Source organism: Typopeltis vanoorti, chromosome 18, assembly GCF_054136105.1.
Source record: "Typopeltis vanoorti isolate ZY-2024b chromosome 18, IOZ_Tvanoo_1.0, whole genome shotgun sequence".
NCBI classification, from domain to species: Eukaryota; Metazoa; Arthropoda; class Arachnida; order Uropygi; family Thelyphonidae; genus Typopeltis; species Typopeltis vanoorti.
In genome coordinates, this window is record NC_143566.1 from 13,550,652 (window position 1) to 13,569,960 (window position 19,309).

General features: G+C 36.9%; 1 protein-coding gene across 4 annotated transcripts in view; it reads right to left on the reverse strand.

The window, feature by feature from the left end:
• LOC150096498 (guanylate cyclase 32E-like) overlaps positions 1–19,309 on the reverse strand; it is a 644,496-nt gene that overhangs the window by 230,408 nt on the left and 394,779 nt on the right. For 2 of the 4 annotated variants that reach the window (XM_090407817.1, XM_090407813.1), the window contains exon 1: positions 12,799–13,092. The exons of the other annotated variants lie outside the window; for them this stretch is intronic. The gene's annotated coding sequence lies outside the window, so the exon portion shown is untranslated. Of the gene's footprint in view, positions 1–12,798; positions 13,093–19,309 lie in introns of those variants that run through there. 4 annotated transcript variants of the gene reach the window in all.

Here is a 19,309-nt window from a genome sequence, read left to right on the forward strand (position 1 = left end):
CACATTAAATTGTTATGTCGTTCATTATATTATAAAATTTATGTAGAGCTTTATACCAAAGCATTATATTATAAATAAATGAAATATGAAGTAGCAGCTTGTTTTAATTCATTTAATATTAATTTATTTTATTTAATAATTTGGTACGGCCCTTGACTCGGAAACAGAATGATAATTTGGTCCCCGAACTAGGAAAGGTTGCCCATGCCTGATTTACAGAAATCTGGCATGCCGCCCCGTTCATCCACCTACGTAAGCACTTCTTCCGTACTTCTACACAATACCTGAATCATGCATTTAGAACATAACGTAATCTGTCAGCTCATTCAGACATTCCGTACTATTAAATTTCGGTGTTTGTTTTCACATCACTGATCTTATGGGAAAACAGTTGCAGAGTATATTTAGATGTTCTTGTTTCTGCGATTAATGAAAAAAAAAATCTAGTCTTGTGTTCTTGCAATAATACATTACATTCTAGGAAGCAATACTACAAGACTGTTCGTGATATTGCTTTCTAGAATATTGACATTTTTTTTTTGTGATCGATCTAATTCGTTTTTTTCCTTTCTTTTGGAGTTCAGTTGTGTTGTGCGCCATAACGAAACGATTTGTGTACGTATTTGGTGATCGTCTCCGTATTCTTTTAAAGAGCATTTCGCTTGATCCTAGAGCTTCATCTAAAGGGCATACGTGGGTAACACTGAATAGCGAAAGCTGTTCACGTCTTCTCTTTGATCTTACCCTCAAGGCTATCTCCATTTGCACGCGTCTATCATAAAATGGAAAGGCCTATTGATTTACAAAACACTGGAGTGCTATGTCTGCTTCTACATAATAATCTACATAAAACAAAAGTATGTTTCACATTTAGGAAAAGCGTAAAAGTGCAGGTTGCACAAGAAATCTGCACTCCTCATCTATCGCAAGCTAGCTGAGGCCAGTTTACTTTTTTATCATTTGATCTTGCTCTTTACAGTGAAGAAAATGAGATAGCAGATGGGTCGTCTCGATTCAAACAAAAGCACTCGGATGTTCTCTGAATCAGTACACGTGAGATGATACCGGGGAGGAGATAGTGTTGCTGACAGACGGATTGTAACGTTAATAGCAAATTGGGAAACACCGCATTCGTGTTACCCAGCATTTCTGATTATTCCGAAACTAAATCTGTATTGGAAACCTGATCAGGGGCAGAGAATTGGAATTGGCTGAAATTACGATCCGAAGATGATTTAGAACTTGAACTACGGGACATGTAACAAAATAATCATCCAAAATATTACTTTAAGGGAAAAATTATATATATGAGAGGATAACACAATGAAGGCAATATTCTATGACAAGCAATTAAATACCTCACCCCTTTTTAATATTTTGTGTAATGCAGTTTGCAAGGTCTCAAATTACTTTCACTGTTTTCTTAGAATATTGCCTTCATTGTGTTATCCTCTCATATATATAATTTTTCCCTTAAAGTAATATTTTGGACCAGCACATAGTTATTTAACGAAATGTTAATTCTGAATCGAATGTAGTTATCAATGATAAACCTTACCTGGCAAAGCTCTTCCATAAGTTTATATCTAGCTGATCTTATCTCAAGAGATTACAAAGATTTAATGGCGCATTCGGAATACAACAGTTCCTTTAGAATTGAAAAGAGGATTTAGACTCCGTTAATGACTCGAGGAACATTGATATGATATTTTCAAGTGGAAGGGAATTAACCGATCTCGCCGAGATCGATTAATTCTTTTTCTAAACTGTGTACATGGCCCCAGCAGGTCCGTGATGGAAACTGCTGGGGCTATGTACACAGTTTAAAAATATGCAGTTAATATTTTAAAAAAAAATTCTCAATAACTGAAAATGAAATACATTGAGCTTTTCTAGAAACTTTAGTCGTTTCTCGTTTGTGGGAGGAATGTATTTAATATATCTCCAATTAAAATATCATTTTTTCAGTTGATAACAAAGAATTAAAAACTATTTTAAATATTAAGTCATCGCTATCATTTAATTATATTGAAATATACAGGATGTCCCAAACGTCTTTGCTCAAATTTAATCGTGTCATACAAGCAATGTCATATGATGGTGGTCGAGTTTGTCGTCCGGTTGGATATTGCATTCCACAAAACGGGCAGGATGCTAAAAGACCCGCCTAATTAACAAATATGATTACTGGCCACACAAGCCTTAGGTTGGTTTAACAGCAACTTGAAAAGGCAAAAGAGACATCAGGTATTATTTAGTTATTTAAATGTATTAGTTGCGATTTTCACAACTTACTCCTACATGCGGTCTATGGGAAGAGGGTGTGTATGTATGTAGCTTTGAATGCCTTCCTCCATTCATATAAAGAACAGTCGATGACAATTTTTTGAAGACCCATTTCAGTGAATACTAATCGACTTGTTATTCCTGCTATTGTCAGAGCATTTTTTTTATTTTCCACCACTATCTGGTGAAAATTAAAACCATCAGTTAATGAAATAGCCAACACCTCAGTGGTGAAAATTACCTTAAATGCTGCAACTATTTTTCATTCCTGAGCTAGAGAGAGATTAAGTCCCTTCAATGACATCTTTCAGCAAGATGGGCATCCTTTCTTGGCGACCTCGAGGCGATACCACAAAAAATAATGGCGTTAGATCTTTGGGCATCAAATCTCGTTCTTTGGATGATCTTAGATTGGAATTAGAAATGCAGACACTGAGTACTCAATTTAGAATTAAGGATTCTGAGAATACTTAATTCTGAATGGTGTGTATTGGTGTAGGTTCGTAATATTTATACATTTTAAGTTATTTTACTTTAAACTGCACAAGGACTTTACGACACCCTGTATCTTATGATGTGTGTATATGAATTAAATACAATTTCTGAAGCGATATTCCTAGTTTCTCTATTGTGCTAATTGCATTGTGAATGTATTTATTTCATGTACTGATGTTTGTAATTTTTACAAGATAGTTGTGGAAAATAAGAAATTCTCTGACAATAGCAAGAATCAAACAAGTCGATTAGTATTCACTGAAATGGGCCTTCAAAAAATTGTCATCGACTGTTCTTTATATGAATGGAGGAAGGAAACTTAAAGCTACATACTCACACACCCTCTCCCCATAGACCGCATATAGGAGTAAGTTGTGAAAAACGAAACAACTAATACCATTTAAGTAACTAAATAATTCATTGAAATTATAAGACAACTTTAAGCAAATGTGTAAATGCAATGATGTGTTCACCCGATGTCCCTTTTGCCTTTTCAAGTTGCTGTTTTGGAATTACTGCCAAACCAACTTAAGGCTTGTGTGGCCAGTATATCATATTTGTTAACTAGGCGGGTCTTTTAGCAGTCTGCCTGTTTTGTGGGATGAAATATCCAACCGGACGACCAACTCGACCACCACCATATGACATTGCTTAACTCAACTTACTTCGAATAAAAATTCAAATGTTCTTCACATTCTGGATGGATTCGAACCCATATCTTTTCAGCAAAAGAACGTTTACACATAGCTAAGGAGATCTCCTTTTTTCAGGAAAGACTTAAGATGATACACAGAAAATTGGTTTACGAACTGGCGTATTTCAGTTCAGGAATTAATTTAACAGACAGTGTAGCAAAGAGCGGATAAGCTGGATGTAATTAACTATTGAAAGTTCAATTAATTCACGAATCGCCATCTATATTTGATGGAACGATAATCCGTGAATGAAATTTATATTTACGGAAAGTTGATTTCAGAATAGAACCCTGCAAGGTGAAAATGAGTTACTTTAAACGCCATGAAGGTAGCAGAGTTATCTGTTGATGATTGCTAAGGAGAGTGTGATAAATATTCCTTCCTAATTAACATTGCGTGCACGATATCATCATACGGTTTCTAGTTAATACTACGCAGACAAACTTGGTAAATGATACTGATAATGCTGGAACCAAATTTATTTCCTTCTACTGAAATTTATTCTACTGAAACCTTGTAGAAAATACCAAAATGTTTGGGTTTCTACAAGGTAAACAAATCTGTGTGTGTGTGTGTGTGTGTGTGTGTCCAACATACCCATAGCATATTTTTAATTGGTCATTTGAGGGATACACATGCTTAAAATGCAGGTTAAGACTAAAGTAAATAAATTATACCGTATAGACGTGTCTGTGAAACAGATGAATTACTAATCATGGTAACAACATAACCTTGTTGTTAACATGATCAGTAATCAGAAGCACAGAACTTAATGAAATGTCCAGGAGAAGGATATTTGTGGCAGCTCGTGACAAATGTCCCTTTTCTTGATGATAATACATTCAACAAGACCTCATAAGCAAGTATACGATGACGCTGTTTACTAACATAAATTTACACAAATTTTTAAAAAAGAATTCAGGAGAGTTTTATTAAAGCCACACCTTTTAATAAAACACAGTAAATGAGATGATACTAATGTTCGTTTTGGAAAATCTTTTAAAATAACGAGTGTAAAGTCGCAACATATGGCCCAATATTACAGTGTTGTTAGCCGTAAACTATTTTTAAAAACAAATGAATGAAAAACCGCTAAACTTTAACAGCGTTATGGCTTTGAAACTTAAAGATTTTATAATCCACTCAGTATCTTTGAAAACTTCTGATTTCTTAACATTAATTTTCAACCTTACAGCCGTTGAAACAAGTCCAATCTTGTGGCCAGTTTTGGATCTACTGAAATATTGTACTTGGCATTCAAGTATCTATGATTGAAAGGTAAGTATACGAGTGCAACAGACCAAACAGAGAATTATGCACAAAACTGTTGAGAAAAAGGAAGTCTCCGTACTAGTCGTGTTTCCATGAAGGAAGCCGGAAGTTTAAAATGGCAGACAAAACAAAAGGCGGAGTTGACGTCACGAAGCAGAAACTAGATGCGGTTTTAAAGAATTTGATTGTAGCCTATTCGAGAAAACGACAAAATATATGATTTGGGGACGAGAGAGAAAGATCAAAATAGCACAGAAGTTGTATTTCGCAATATCAATGAACATACGGAGTTACATGCTTCAGCCTCACAGCTCGCCTCATAACTGAAAACGTGAAATTTGGTTCGTTGTTGAACCCGAAGAATCATCCACTGCTTTCAGGAAAACCTTCTGTACATCTTTATCCTTTAGTTCATTGAGCAAACTCCTGCTTTATTCATAATTAATGTCTCTGAATATTGGGACCTCAATTTCCCTAACGATTACTTTGAAACAATCAAAACTGAAACAATCTGACACGTGTCATGCATGCATCACTCTTTTCTATCTTTGAATGTTTCTGTTGTAATGGTAATGGTTTGTGATTTTCTTTTTTTTATCCTTTTCAATCAGATGAATAAAGCCGAAAACTGTCTGAGCTGAGCTAGCTGCGTGGCCACTTTTTATATCTTCAAGACACAGGTATGTTAATTAATATTCTTCTTTATAAACCTTAGTAAATTCAACTCAAGCCTTGTTTAAAAAAAGGTCTGCTCCATTGCTACAATTGCTTATTTTCTTTTATATTTATTTGTTTTCCTCTTTCTTTACAACTGAACCGATGTATTCTGAGGCGTAAATCGTTAATTGAGCTCTCCCCACTTATATAGAAACTAGGGAGTACAGGAATTGCAAACGCAGTCAATTAAACATGGGCAAGGGTGTTTTTAAATTTAAACAAGAAAGAGCTTTTACTGGAATTCGTGCAAAGTTCAAACAATACAAATTAAAGAAGACGCAGACAGCATAGGAAAAGACTTAACTAATCACTGTTTGAATGGAAATACGGAACGCTTCGCCAAACTTTCCCATCTTAGAAATAAATCCAATCAACAATAACCTTTTTTTTGGCCATGAGATAAAAAATATAGGGGAGGGGGTGAACTTTGGAAGAAAAGAAAAATCAAAGAATCAGAAGAATAGCCATGCGTAGTTCTGATAGATAATGAACTTAACAAGAACAACGAAGTAAATCAAGAAAGTGAGTCTTAATGGATTGCTTCTTTTGGAAAAGGAGCACAGAGCCAAAAACAGGACGTTTTCGAATTTTTTTCAGACTGTTTTTCTCAAAGGAAAAAAGTATACCAATAAAGAACACACCAAAAGAGAAGGAAATACACCATTGGATATGGAATGAATTGCCGGTTTACAAATGTTGCATTCCAGTATAATTCGGAGTTTATCCTAGAAAATAAGACAAAAAAAGGACAGACCAAGGATTATGCGTTTAAATAGTTAGCAGGAAAAAAAAGTAACTTCAGTCGCATGACTATAGTAAATATTCACGTAACAGTTCCCTCTACAAGGAGAGAGAAATACATAGAGGAACTCAGATGTTTAAATATTCATGAAAAGTCTAGATTGGATATGAAATTGCATGTAACGACAAAATAACGTAAATTTTGAATAATGCAGATAAGGGAACAATATTTTGTTCATAAGCAATATTAGCATTCCCTCTAGGACTAGATTTTATCTATAAGAGATCGGCAAATAAATAAAATCAAATGTAACTACCAAAACTAAGGCTAGACAATACTTTATCTACAATTTGCGAGGAAAGAAAAGTAGGGTTATTTTAATAATAGAATTCTAATATGTGTAATAAACATATAAATTCTTTTCGTGATAATTAGCCTGTAAGGTAAACTCTAGATTCTAATAGTCGAGTATATTCATATACGCACATAAGGAAGTTGTGAACGTCAAAGAGGAGTTAAAATTGAATGCTCTTTCATCAGTAGCCTTTCTTCAGTTCGTGGCGTTGGTTAGAACCCAAAATCAGCTCCATTCACCATTATCAGTAAAGCCAAGAAATTCACAGGAGCCTAATATCAATTGACAAAAGGGGATTCTTGGAAAGGTGTTATGGAAATCTCGTTAGTCCGATCTAGAAATCAAGCAGTGGTTCAAGTTAGCAACACGACGCTAGGTAGTACTAACGAGCAGTCTAAAACCGAAGATACTACACATACTGGTCACTGAATTAGAAACTTTTACGCAGATGTAAAGCATTATATACTTGATCACGAGTTCTAGGCCTATTTAAGAATGCTGCTAGTCAGTAATCGTCAACAGTGTTCATTAGAATGGGGAAAAACGAAAGATCTTTTGAAATTCGATAAAGGCTTTACTGTGGGTGCCTGTTTGGCTGGAGCCATCATTTTAAAAACATCAGAGCTGACTGGTTTCTCAAAAGGTAAGATATCCCGGGTGTTTAATAATTGGAAAAGCAATCCACATTTCTTGTCTAAGAGGCGTAACTGTGGTTCTAAGATAGTCTGTCTAGATCGAAATCGCTGTCATCTGAGAAGGCTTGTACGGACAAACAGAACTTCCTGTGTGAAGCAGTTGACTGAGGCATTTAATGAAAGCTGTTCCCGACCACTCTCTCACCGAACTATGTGCAGGGAATTGAAGAGGATTGGTATCAATAGTCGCATAATTATACGGAAACCAGTGATTTCTGTGAAGAACCGAAAAGTTCATCTACACTGGTGTCAGGAACATCGTGACTGGACACTCGAGGACTGGAAAAAAAAAAGTCGTTGTCCAACGACTCGCGATACGCCTTGTTCTGCATCAACAGTAGGCATAGCTTGGCATGATCCCACGAAACAATGAACCCAGCTTCCCTTGTAAACACAACTCAAGGTTCTGGTGGTGGTGTCATGGCGTGGGGTATGTTCGTTTGGTACGAAATGGATCTTCTGATAATGGGGGTTCAGCGAGAATGACAGCGGCTTCCACCGTCATCCCTGGCCATCAAAGCCAGGATCTGAACTTCATTGAGAATGTATGGGACATGTTAAGAAAACAGATCCGGGAACGAAGTCCTCTGACGCCTTTGTTCTGAGCCTTCAAAGGCCTGGCTGGTGAACGCCTGGTATGGTGTAGACGCAGATGCAATATAACATCTTACTTAATCTATGCCAAACGGCATATGTTCTGCAGTTTGGGCTAAAGGAGGAGGTCCAACACGGTGTTAAATAAAAAGTTTCTAATTTAGTAGTCCGTATGACTGATCCCAAGACCTGGCCTTATGATCGAAATCATCTCGGCTGTGAAGTTTGGTGATGGAAGCGCAAGCCTGCAGCTATTTCCCCTGGTATGAACTGGCCCTTTGTGGTAGCGTTTCTAAGGATGAATGAAAGAAGCTCTTTACCGCGCTGACAAACATAACCACTGTATCCAACAACTCTGCGTAAATAGCAGCCTTGTTGAAGGAAGAATGGTCCAAAATTTATGAACATATTAGATTTTGTCCACAACTTCTGTATCGTATCCGAAATACATTGAAAACTCCACCTAAAAAGGTGGAACAGAAATCCCACACGCTAGCTGTGTGTGTAATTCAGGTTTCTCGAAAATCCAGTGCTATTCTGAATATTCTGAATCCCATTGAAGGTTGTAATCCCATCGTACATTTAGTACCAAGGTAAGCTGAGGTAAAAAACCGAAAATGCTAGTATAGAGACCAACGTGATGCCGTTTCATTCGCCTTCGGCCCTCCAATAAGTACTTAATACCATAAAAGTACTTAATTAAATGCAGTTTAAATTCACTAATCAATCCAAATACGACAAAATCCATGAAATCGTTATTCTCATTTGAGAAACGAGAAACGTAGACTAGTTGCCCAATCATTGCTTCTTTTGTTCGAAGAAATTTTTGCATTTTTCGTATTCAGATTCATGTCGAACTTTGCAAAAAAAAAAAAAAAAATTAAATTCGAGTATGAGTTGCACTCCATTTGCAGGGTCATTTGTTATGATAAATGTCACGTCGTTTGTACAAAATTGATCGTTGCACAATACCAGGTGAATAATTATCTGTGCCAAAGATCGTTAGATTAATTCTCTGATGTTCGATGAATCCTGAATTTGATGCATGCGTACTCACTGTTTTTCTTTTCTGCCAAGTTTATATCACGTAATTCTGTTATTTCTACTAGAATTTATGGGGAAAAAAACAAGATTACCCGCCTCCCCAAATTTTACATTTATTTTTGCTGTTCCATACTGAATAATTTGGCGTCCCCTTGAAAATAAACATCCACTTAATTTATAATGTACGTCAGCGTAATTTTCTATACCGGATATAATTTTGGAACGTAAGCAATGTATTGAGAATATCAGAGGACTCTTGCACATTTCTGTTAGCATACTGTGTTTTCTTAATTTAGAATCTCAACTTCCTTTTACCCTCTTTTACCTTGCGGTGTCGAGGTTTATTAATCATCGGACCTCAAGCCGTTCACAGGATAAGGTGGTCAGCCCTACGCCCCGCTATGATATAGGTATTGTCCTGTAGTGTTGAGTTCTCAAGGCCGGTTTGCCTGCTTTGTGGGATGATAAACCGAGGAAAAAACCCTGCTGTCCACTCCCAAGACCGGCTAACTTGGTTATGGCTGAGGAAGATCCTTCAGCTCCTCACGCCACCGACGAGAATCGAACCTAGGACACTCCTTCCCCAGACATATGGTTGAGAAGCGCACAGCCACTAGGCTAACCGTGCGAACTAATTTAGAATCGACATAACTTTATCAGTGAAAGGAATCTTGATGATCACGAGGTTCTATTAACGATTATAGTAATTAGTTCAAATGCAGGGACATGGATCAGTGCTGCGGAAACTTCTGGATAATTATTTCGGTACACCTCACAACTATTGAATCAGCACAGCAAACAAGCAATTCTGCTAATCATTGCTTGAGGAGCGGTGTTTCTGTGCCTAATAGGAGCGCAGGGCAACATGTGAGGTGTATGTGTGTGTGTATATATATATATATATATATATATATATCGAATGGACTGCATGCGCCTCGTATAAGTTTATACACGTAAATGAAACTTAATTAGGAAGCTTCTATGATTATAGATTTTGTTCATTTTTGTGACAAACACTCACACGAGGTTGCCGTTAAACTAACGTATGGTGGAATTAGCAATGTGCAGCAGTATTTTTCAACTCCAGGTAAGCTACCCATTTCGTATGATAGCGGAGTCCCTACCTTCTCGGTAACTTGTTTTCATCCACAAAACAAGCAAATCGGCCAGATGAACACTCAGTTAATAGGCATCATACTCTGTTAGCTACTTTCGGCCTTAACTCCGAAACAGCAATCTTTCATACACGTAGAGGATTATTAAAAGATATTCTAGTTGGAAATGAGTGTCTGTTAAATCTTTCACTTACAGCGCTATATTTTGGTTATCAATCAGTACGATAAATCAAACACGAGAAACAAAAATTAAGTGCAAAAAAAGGGACCTTTGTTACAGGAACCTTAATATCGAAAACAACTTCAGTATTATCATAGCCTCCACAGTACACTCAGGTGGGTGGTGTACTTTGGTTGATAACGGGTCCTCGTACTTTTACAAGGACTTTCCTGCTAAAGACGAGTTAGCTGATTTTACACAGAAGTGTAAAATCAGCTTCCTTGTAAAAAGCAGGACTTCCCCTCGAAAACTAAAAAGAACATAATTGTAATAGAGTTTTATATAAACAAGAAATGGCTGTTTAGGATTGTGTGCCACCAATGCCATTGGCCAAAGTGCGCAAAGTTTCATAACTGCGGCCACTGTTTTTCTAAGCTGTGGGATAGCTGATAGGGATCTTTCTTCAAACAGCATGCGAAGTCTCTTGCACAAGAAAATTAATTTCCAGTTTTAATGTACTTCTGTGATGTCAAATTAATCTGCAGTCAGTCTCTCTCTCAGATAACCAGAATCCTCTGCGTGCGTGGGCATGCTGGAAGGAAAGAGAGCCCAAGTAGAAATCGTTGTTACTCTGAGGCAAAAAATGTGAGAGACTTGCGCTTCGTCTTGTGTTATCAGTCTCGCGTTTCTAAGATCTGCTCTATCATTGCTCATTTCACGATCCCTCAGTTCACGGAAATACCTGTAATCATCAGTCAGACCGCTGAACCGTACGAGATTATCCTTCATTTCTGCATCTCAAGATAGTCGAGAGAGATATTTCTGTCAGTTTCACAACGATTTTGAAACGTAAAATAAGCGAAATGAATTTAGTAAACCACGAAAGAATCACGTGCAGTAATATTTTTGGAAGCTGCAGTTTAAACTTAGAAACGTCAGAGTGCTGTCAGAGAAAATGATGCGGCGGTCTGTGATTTCAATTTGAGCACAGATCCTCATTAGCAGTCTTCACCTGCAGTGAACGTCGTCAAACGAGCTGAAACTTAAGTGCACGCTCCTCACTTCAACCAATGCATTTTGGCACTCAGTTTACATTCAGAAAGACTGCTGAGATCTTCATTACAAAGACGCCAATCAGTCCACAGCCTACATTTATTAAGAAGCCAATTATTATTGCGAAGATGCATCGATCTTCTTAAATCAGCAACTTCAATCTACTCAGAACTCAGTGATTAATTTACACAACTCAGTCCCAATCCTATAATTTAAAAAGAACACAAGATGCGACAGTTTGATAATGAAGTGATGGAACAGTTCACTTAGCGAACTAAATTTAGAACAGAGTTAAGGGTTTACGTGATCGATGAAGAAGTTAACATCTTAAAAATCTCTTCGCAGTCTTTAAGATTGAACTAACTGTGGCTTTACGGTGAAATGTGGAATAAGAGGTCGACACTTCGCTGGTTGCAGTTGATACTTTTATTCCTTGTATGCGTTATAAAATGTTGTCATCACTCTTCGCTACTTCAACTGGAAGGATTTCGATGTTCGTTTAGTAATTCATTGATCAAGTTACAGGACTTAAGGCTCTTGACCTGCCAAATATCCTTACATCCATACAAACACGCGTAAACTGAATATATATATATATATATATATATATATATGTTTTGTTTTTCCCCTGGTCGGTTTTACATGTTTTGTGGGATGAGAAACCAGCTTGTGGGAGTGATATCCCCGAATCCTCTATATGAAACCAGCTAACTCATCTTCAATCGTTAATGCTCTTAAATTATTCGCATCATAGACGGGATGCGAACCCATTTCGACTTAAGGGCATCATCATGAATAGACATACAAGTGAAGTAACATAACCATTAATTAATCCAACAAAATAGAGAAAACCAGAATAGTGTGGGACGTAATTGGTCCCAGGTTAGTGTTTTCCAGCATGCTAATGAAAAAATACACAGAGTCGATACGAACTTTCCTTAATCATATCAACGCCTTAAATATTTCTAAATCGTCAGAACTACAACCCCGATTATTCTAACTCTGCAGCTCAATGTCATTCCTCCTTGAAATATATCTCATCAATTAAGACCATCATCGTTGTTTTTCATCATCCTAGGATTAGAAACGACATTTCATCCCAAGTAAGCTTAAAGAAATAAACATTTCTGGAGAAAAAAAAAATACAAAACGCGATAAAATATCTTGTACTAAATATGCATAACTGTGTTCTCAATTAACCGTGTTCTTTTCTTGGCCAACGATACCTGAAGGTAATGATGTAATTAGTTATTATTCGTGCCCTAATATCTACAATATATCGTTGACGAGTAATAATAACATTCTCCGATCTATATTATATGGGCAACTGTTTACATCAGCTGTTCGTTATATACATTATAAATCACTGCAGGTAGTCAATATTTGAGCACGTGATGCATATGTTACTTATCGTTTAGTTGATTACGTGTTATGAAAGTGCGTTCTAATAATTCATTTCTTCTTCACCAATGGGAGGAAGATTGACTCGTGCGTGTGTTACGAGAGGAATATCCATACGATGATAACGAATAAAAATGTATTTCAATAATTAAGATAGCATTTCACAATACTCACCTAAAGATGGCTCTGAAAAACTGAAGTGAAAATCCTGAGACTGACAGCCAGGTAGGAAGGGTGGTTAAACAGTCTCCTGTTAGTCTACAGGACCGTAATAAGAGGAACGACATTCCATTTCGTATTTTTGCATAAAGCGATTCAGCCAACACTCTCTCCAACTGGGATCGAAAGAGATGGCATTACGAACTTCTATCGCAAGCAGTGCTCAGAAAGTTCTTAGTTCAGTTCGAGATGCGAAAAACTGCCCGCCATCGAGACAGTGATGTGTGTAACAGCTCACTCGAAGTTGTGCGCGCTGCGTTTCACTGGGAAGCAAAGTCTGTATTTTCCCACATTTGCGGGATGAGGGAGAGACAACAGCGCCGTCCTGTGGGATGCGAAGCGAGATGCGGCTACCTGGAAAGTTTGTAACAACTAAGTAACGTAAGTGCGTCGGCCGTTGGTGGTATGTTGTCATTAGTCACGACAAATAAACACCGGCACTCATCAAGCTGTTTAGGTAATTATAGATCGCTGTTCCTTAGGAAGGAGAGTTGTGCTATTTTGGTATTTGCTTGGCCAATTTCTACAGCATTTTAAAGTTGCGCCATAACTATCACAGCGAGAATTATTATGAAAAATGTGAGTCGTAATCGGACATTTTTCAGAGCCATTTTCTCCTCCTTAAAACGAGGAAGTACTTGGTAAATGTTAAGGTGGTTTGCTCTCCGGAGATTTGTTTTTCAGTTGTGCGCATATTTTAAGGCTATCAATAGCAAACAGTTGTGGCAATAGCTTTATTTAAGAGTGCAAAGTACCAATTGCTTATTTTATCCTTGTGAGAAAAATAGGTGCATTTAGGTTACTGTCCTATTTTTGTTTAGCACACGTACGGAATTCTTGCAGGTGAGCATCGTCGATAAAAAAAAAGCTGAAATTCCAGGAATGACCTGCCCTTCCGTTGCGGATGTATCGCATCCGTTTGTTTTACATTCGAAGATTGAGCTGAGTAAAAATATTTCAGGATAAAACATTCAAATATCCTTGTACGCTAACTAGAGAAAGAGAAGAAAAACGTAATAGTGACATAATGACCTGTGAGCTTCACTGCAACGGACATCGTTCTTGTATTCAACACCATCAACGATATTTTGACGCAACTGCTAATTTTACTTTGGCGTCAAAATCGGAGCCGTTTGTTTGGGATTGAATCTGATCGCTTCCTTTCCTGGCGATCACTTCGCCTATCCTCAGAAACAACTGTAAATATGAGCAAATGTAAAGACTACGTTGAAAACGTGCTTTTCTTTCAGAGGAGGAAATTGCGCATGCGTTCACGGAAGTTGTTAGACAGAGAAAGTAATGGTGTGAATGTATTTTCTCCACTACTGCATACGGATAAGTAACTTACGGCGGGGAATGTATGACATGCTTTAGAATGGTTCTGTCATGTTTTCCTGCAGCGTAAATAATTGAAGCATAAAAATAACAAATTCTGTACACATTTCATCACCAACATAAACAATACAGATGAGAACTTTGTGTTATGCACAGAAATCAGTGCGAGGGACCAGCCATAATCGTAGCCCTCACTTCATGCAGATACTAAAATTTTTAATGAACAATTTTACGCGTCTCCTTAATTTTATCCAAAATTAAAGACAAGTAATGAGTCACGAGTCCCTTAGACCCACATGAACAGCCTTCCCTGATTGAAATTTACGAATACAATCTTAGGATAAACCTAATTTCTTCTTTTTTTTGTATATATTTAGCGAAATCATCACTAGCAACACGGACTTAAGAATGACTCGTTCCCTGGAATAATTCATTCTGATGATAAACTTCTGCATGGTGTAAAGTAATCTGTTTCTGAATATCGACAACTCCCAATGATTAATCCATCTTGCTTGCAACTTTCTGGATGAGTCATTAAAGATTTTTTGATAGAGAAACATGGAATATTCCAGATTCAAACTGTCATGATGGATCAGAAATCATAATTTCAGTGTTCTCGTAACTTCATTATAATTAGTATTCGTTTGATAAGATAGGAGGTTGAAATGCCGTAAGCAGGCGACAAATTTATAAGTTAACCCATCTCGTACGGAGGTGGAAGTTTCCTCTTATAATCAGTTTTCCATTCTGAACAAATCGGTTGGATGAAGACAGATAATTGGTTGGAATTATAGTTTTGGAGGTGATTGCATTGGAAAACTAATGCCTTAACAGAAATCCCCAATTTTTTTACTGCCGAATATCATATTTTATCCAAATGTGGACAAAACGTTTGGTTGTCGTAAATCTTTCACAATTGTAGTGTGTTTGTTATCACCTCCAATTTATTTGGATAAGTACCTTTTCGCATTAGTTACATCCAGTTTTTTTTTTTTTTTTACCATCAGGAAAATATTGATTTATCGATTTATGTAGTCCGTGGCGGCTATGTGTAGAAACGGGTAGTTACGTAAGCAGTTTAGTCAACTCTTCGGTGAATTAAGCAGCTTCACAGTAAAAATGGGCGAGAAAAGAAGTTACTTTTTTATTTATTAAATTTAGTAAGGTAAATCCACAACTTTTTTAACGTAGTTCCGTCGCTTTTTCCTGATGAAAATAAATCTGTCTACAAGGGGTCTAATATTGTCTGAGAACAGGATTTTCTGTTCTTTCTAAAACCAGACGTGCACTGCTCCTCCCGTTTCTTGACTGAGAAAACACCATTAATAAATTGTACCTCGGCCTGCAGTTGAGAGATTGATGTGCGGATTGTAAGATGGATAGAAAAGAAGCTTTACGTTCTTGACCAGTTCAATGGTTGCCTCAGAAAAATGAGTTCGAACATTATCATGTTGCCAAATACCACTTTTGACAGCAATCTACATGCGTTTAATCGTGGTTTTCAAACCTATTCGGTAATATTTAGAATAGGTTGCCATTCCATCTCTGAGAATGTGAATATAACAATTGCTGTTAGTAAAATGCATTGAATTAAGTATTTGAAACACGAAAATGATGAAAAAAAAATCTATCCATAGCTTCACGTGCCCGCATGAGTACAGTTTACTTACGAATGTGGAAAAGCATTTTCAGGAGTGATTCAAATTAAATGAATAGACTTAATTTAAATTGAATATAAACTTTAATTTAAATTATATTTAAAAAATTTCATGTTTGTTATGATTATCATGGATTTACGAAGTAATTTCAATCAGTGAAAAGCGGATGGCGATATTAGAACGGTGATTGCTAGTGGTCTATATAAAGGTTCTAATTGTAATTCTAATTTGATTCTAATTGTCCAAGTCGACGATTAGAATCAAACTCTGAGCCTTTATTTGTACGTGCTCAACGAAGCCGCTATTAGAGGACCAGTCTCGTATCACTATGAGAAACAACGAGCACTGCAAATGACAAGATACGATCAGAAACGTTCATTCACATAATCAGTATGACAGCGCATTCTGTCATACTTTCACTCACTTGCCTGTACACTTTGATATCCCTTCTGGTCGAGACTGCCCATTAATATTCTATTTGAACACCCGATCTTTAATGTGCAAAGAATGGAGAAATTTTAAATGAGCTGCTTAATAAGTAAAAATCATACTAGTAGTCCCAATAGTATGGGAAGATTAAAAGATTTCAAAAGAAATGAGTAAGAATGAAAACAAAGTAAGAAAGCGTTTAGAAAAGGAATGGCATAAGAAAGAAGACAGCTGAGAATTTCTAGGAGGGAGCGAAAGACAGTTGGAGCAGTATTTTCGGTGAAGGAAGGAGTACTTTTTGTTCTTACCAAGTCAATAAAAATGAAAGAATGCAGCTGAAGAACTGACATTTCGTAAACCATTAAGGGAAAAATGTTGCCCAACGTGGCAGGAAAATAAAAGAATTCCTTTTTGAAGTGATGAATCGGCAAATCTACTCTAACTTCTGCCACTCTTCATAATTCACCCCCACTCCAACTTGACCACAAATTTCCAACATCCCCCTTTCATCCTACACTTCTTTTTGTTCTTCTTAATTTCTTTTCGATTCTATTATCCACTGACTAGAATGATTACTTCACAACCAGGATCGTAATACGGTTACGGATAATTATTGTATAATATAATAATTGTATAATTATTGGATAATCTCAGTTTTTCCTCAACTGCACTCATTGAAAATTCTGAATTCCGTTTCGATTTGATACATTTGTTATTTAGCTATCGTAAATTAAATTTTGCTGTGATCACTGAAAATGGCACCTATTAACCCACAAAAATTACATTCACTTTAACTGTAATAACCCTCCACATACATCATTCTATTAACCTTTCTACATAACATTCACTGCCCAACGGATACTTCCGTTGCATTACGTACTGTTAACACTGCTGCGTGAACGTAAGTTACCATAGCAAAACTATCGAAGAAATATCACATCAGCAGTACGATGTTGCAGGTCACATGTAATTTTTTTCCTTTCTATTTTTGGGACAACCAGGACATTTGAAAGTCCCAAAATATTTTAGCGATTGAAACAGCTGTTATTCTTAGTATTATGTACATTTTACAGCTTTTATAAAATGTACTCTTCTTCCTTCTACGTATTAGGCCTACTGGCCTGTTACAGAGCTATCTTAAGCCTTTCTAAGTCGTACCCGTCCCGAGGATAAGGTGACTAGCCCTATGCCTCCCGGTATATTCTGTGGCTGTAGCTGCGTGTGTTCACGGGGCCGGTTTGCCTGCTTGGGGTGAGGGGGACCCCAGATAAACTGGAGAGAAAAACTCTGCTGTCCACGCCCAAGACAGACTAACTTGGCTATGACTGAAAAAGATCCTAAGCACCTCACGTCAGCGACGGGAATCGAACCCAGGACACTCCTTTCCCAGGCATATGGTTGCGAAGTGCAAAGCCAGTAGGCTAACCGCGCGGACCTATAAAATGTACAATAATTTATATCAACTACGTTATTTTTTTTTAAAAAAAAAACCAGCGAAACAACATTCTAGAATTTATTCACCCTGGACTTATCATTTCTTGAATAAAATTATTCTTAGTATTATGTTAAGTAAGTGCTATATTAGAACTGGCTGGTATTAAAGAAGAGGTGCCATTCTATGGAAATATTGCCCACGTTTCAGTGTCAGAGAAAACAAATATGTAAAGTAAAACATGAATTATATTTGCTTGCTACCACGTGAAAAGCCCACGAGATATGAAAACGTTCCATCTGTTTGTTGACGTCCACACCGAGAGTGAAAGAAGAGCAAAATAGGTTTCTTTCCTACTCAAATCTGAAAATGCCTCAAGGAATTTGTCATTGGTTTAAGTGTCTTTTCGCGGCTGCGGGATTCCTTTTATAGCACAAGAATATTCCTACGCGAATTGAAGGATGCTTCCTGGATTCTAATGGGCACGGCAGCAAATGTCTTGGCTTTCATCACATCCCTTTACATCTTCCCGCAGTCAATCCGATGCCACCTTCCCATTTTTCTGCGTAGTCATGGCAACCACCATGCATGGTGCTGTCCCTCAGTGATCAGTTTTGGGGACCGTTTCTCGCCTTATGTTGTCAATAAATCAGTTTGCAACAGGCAAACATGCACATTCCTCTTTCTCTCTATCATTCCCTCCGAGTTGTATCGTAAATAGTTGCGGAGTGTAAAGTGCAATTAATTCGTTCTCCTTCGGGCGAAAACACAGTGAATTCCGTAGACATCGACTGATGTGAAACAAATCTCCTTAAAGGAACGGACATTTTTACTGTGGAATTTTTTCATCCATACGTCGTTATCTTTGACATCGGAATGTTTCTTTCTAACTAGTCAGAAAAACATTGGAGAAAATTGTGCGCTATATTTAATTTAAATAATACAATGATGTTGTTTGGAGCCTATTGGTCGAACTATCGTTGTGCTTACCTATCAAGTATAAAATTATGGAAGCGGCAAAGCTTAATTTCTTTCTAATGCCAGTTTCTTGTTGAAAATCTAGGTTTCACCTTATTTTTTTTTTTATTTTTTCTTTGAAAAAGTTGGTCATCGATTTCATAATATATACACGATATTAGGAAGTACTACAAAATTATATTCACATTATTATTTAATTTCTATCAACAATTGTCCTCAACTTGGTCTGTCATGTTGTCACACTTAATGTTTGTTTTCTAAAGCACATCTGACTAATCTTGGTCTTCCTCTGAGGTCTTTTCCTACCATCTGAGCATTAAACATCTCTTTTCTTAGCCTTTTCTCTTCCATTCTGTTTAAGGCTTTATTAGGTTACTAGCAAAAATCACGTTGTGGAAAATGTGCAACTCAGTGCATCATTTCTTTGAAAGAAAAATTGTGGATTGCCCTAGTATCCTTAAATTCATCGTAATCCAGAAACAAAATAATGGAGAATATGGAGTAGTGAATTCATAGTGTTTCAGTTGATGACTCAAATATTCGTACTATGTTTAGGAGCAGATATTCTAATGACATGGGTGGATCTCAATGACTGATCTCAAATCTTTAGTGATTTGAGATCCGTCATGGAAAA